Source organism: Fukomys damarensis, unplaced genomic scaffold, assembly GCF_012274545.1.
Source record: "Fukomys damarensis isolate Sample0158 unplaced genomic scaffold, DMR_v1.0_HiC HiC_scaffold_9, whole genome shotgun sequence".
NCBI classification, from domain to species: domain Eukaryota; kingdom Metazoa; phylum Chordata; class Mammalia; order Rodentia; family Bathyergidae; genus Fukomys; species Fukomys damarensis.
Genome location: NW_022900921.1, coordinates 49,680,537 through 49,683,501, shown reverse-complemented (window position 1 = coordinate 49,683,501; position 2,965 = coordinate 49,680,537). Strand labels below are relative to the sequence as shown.

Below are 2,965 nucleotides of genomic sequence, written 5' to 3'. Positions count from 1 at the left end.
AAGTAAAGAAAGAAATGGACATAAAATACTTTCTGACTCTTGCCTTATGAAATAACATCCTGACATTTCTTTTTCTCTAGATTAAAAAAACATGTCACTCAAATGTACTTGTCCCTTTTAATGTTCAACCGAGTTGTGAAGTAGCAGTTTGGACACTAGAGGGAGACATTGAACTCTCCTTGTGATTTTGGGACACTGACAAGGTGTTTGAAGGAATGCACCTGCCTTAGATTTGAGATCGACTCAGATGGACCTGATACTTTGTCTCCAGGAGGAGATCTTGCACATGGTGCTGGTCATCAGCATTTTCCTGGCCTTGATCTCCTCCAGTGACAGTGGTGCTTTCCCAAGCTGGCCACCAGCTGTGTTTCAGACCCCTTCACAGCCCTCCAACTGCACCACTTCACCTTCCCATTCCTCTCTGGCTCTGTCTGGGCTCTTCTTGTCTCTCTGCAGGTGGCACGGGTCTGTCTTTGGCCCCTTCTTGTACTGTGCCTCTAGATTCCTGCCCCATGGCTCTCTTAGCTACACCTCGGTACATTCACAACCAAAGAGTAAATGTTAGCCCATGGTGTCAACCCAGTACCTGAAGTCTTCCCACTTTGCTTCCTCTGAGGGGCAGCCAACACGCCTTCAGGGTGGCTCCTTTAGGTCTGCATGGGGCCATATCATTATGGCCCTTCGAACCTCTCTGTGTCACCGACACGGCCCCTGTCTTCTGCTGCATGGGGTGATACTTGTAATAACCCTAGCTCCTATGCTCTATGTTGGGCTAGGAGGGTAATGGAGGAGAAAGAGAGGACCCACTTCTTTGTTCTAGGATCAATCCAGCTCCCTGGAATTTGGTGTGACAACATTGGAGATATGGACCCTAATTTTTCCACATGCCATATGCCTGAGAAGAGTTCACTGTGCTAAATTTGAAATATGTTGCATTTTCTTGACATAGTCCCTGAGGTCAAGAAACAAGGAAATCAGACTGACCTCTGCCTAATCCAACTGAATCAACCATGTCGCTGCCACTCTTTTTCTTTCCCTTTTCAGGAATTACATGGCCTGTTTCTCTCATGGTTACAGAAGGACCATGTGTTATTATGAGAGAGGAGACCACCCATCCATATGGAACTGGGCAATTTATGGGTTAACTGTATTATTAGGCAACTATGAGTTATTAGGTAACTGTGGACTTTGTAGAATGTACCTGAGTAGCCATGACAACTTCTGTAATCTGTCACCAAAGGAGCATAACGGACTCAGAAAATCCTTCCAGAACACCCCCCCACTCCTGCTGCTTTGCTTCATGTAAATCCTAAATATGCTATATTCCTAGAGAAACTCCAATGAAAGAAAGCCTAGGGTCAGGGATTTAGTTCAGTGATTCCATTGTCTGCTTTGCAAGTGCAAGGTCCTGAGTTTGATCCCCGGTTCCAAAAAACAAAAAAACAAGAAGCCTAGATGTAAAAAGAGGTATATAAAACAGTGCAAACTTCTGTTCAGGGTTCTGACTGATAGGAGCCACTTGCTGAGCTGCCAGCATTAAAAGCTGTTTTTTGCTCCTATCTTCATGTTAAGAGTGGTCTGTCTGGAGTCCTCACAGTTTTTTCTGATTCAGTTATGCTGCACAATCCTACTCCCTGCTCAAAGGAATCCTGAAATGTTGGACTACTCAGAGTTCTCTCCAGAATTTGGACTTGGATAAGAGACTATATCTCAGTTTCCACCTGCTGGTGGCTCAGATAAGAACACACTTATACTAAAGTGGAACCTATCTTTTTATAAATCAATGAATGATTGGTTATTATGCTTTGCTTTGAGGATATATATTTTTGCTATTCTTCCATTAAAAAATTTTCCCAGGTGCATTCCTTCAAACACTTTGCCAGTGTCCCCAAACTACTAGAATTCAATGTCTCCCTCTAGTGTCCAAACAGCTACTCTGCAACTTGTTTGAACATTAAAGGGACAAGTGTATTTGGCTGACAAGATAAGTTTTTACACATTGTATTGACACTTTTTCTTAGAGAGATTTTTCTGTTGAAATATGTCAAACAGAAAAATAAACAGGACCAATTATAAGTATCCAACCTTATTAAATTCTATCAGGTGAAAAATCCCTTGTAAACTAGTACCCAAATTAAGAAAAAGGAGGACTTCTGGGGAAATGGCAGGGTGGTAAAGAGCAACAAATCAGCCTGTCCAAGACTTGGAATCCAGACTCTGGAAAATAACAACTTGGGAAAGAAAAGAAGGAGGAAGGTGGCTCCCTGGGACCTAGAAAGGATCTGAAAGTAAAATTGGAGCCTACAGAGAATTTGAAGGGAGCGACTTCAATGCAGAAAAAGGAAGTAGCAATGTGTGCTTTCTCCCTGCCTCCTAGCTTGTGACTTGTGAGAAAGGAAGATTGAATGCACAGAGTCACAGTGAAAGTGGGCAACTCCAGAGGCCTTCAGGGAGAGATGCACCAGAGCAATGGATGCCTTGCAGTACAATAGCTGCAGAGTGCAACCAGTTCAGCACCTGCCATATCCCCTGGACAGTGTTCCAGGTCAGAAAGCATTTTAGGGAGGGGCCAACTGAAGCTGGAACTCAGTCAGCCTCAGAGCTCCCCAGGTTAAATTCCCAAGGTGACTGGGTATGGGACAACCACGGGAGACATGCATGGTCAACGAGCTGTGGCCAGGCCATTAATGGACAGCCAGAGTGTTATGAACTAAATAACTCAGGCGCCATCCCTGTGACCAGAGGTCAGGTTCAGTCTGAGCTTTCATGGTGATCCTCAGACCCATCTACCATCACTCAACCTAACCAGCCTGTGGAGTTCATCCCACCTCTCACCCTATACTTGGGTGAACCTAAATTAGCTCCAAATCTCAACCATCTTCCTGGAGAAGGAAGCTCTACACCTTGTCTCTGACTTGGAAACTTTGGTCTGTCACCTACTTTGTTGACCAGAAGGTCCTGTAAG

General features: G+C 44.4%; 1 long non-coding RNA gene across 1 annotated transcript in view; it reads left to right on the top strand.

The window, feature by feature from the left end:
• Window positions 1-2,485: 2,485 nt before the first annotated feature.
• The window catches only part of LOC104847814, an 11,139-nt gene continuing 10,659 nt past the window's right edge, over window positions 2,486-2,965 (top strand). The window contains exon 1 of the long non-coding RNA XR_776241.3: window positions 2,486-2,955. This is a non-coding gene — a long non-coding RNA (uncharacterized LOC104847814). The remainder of the gene's footprint in view (window positions 2,956-2,965) is intronic.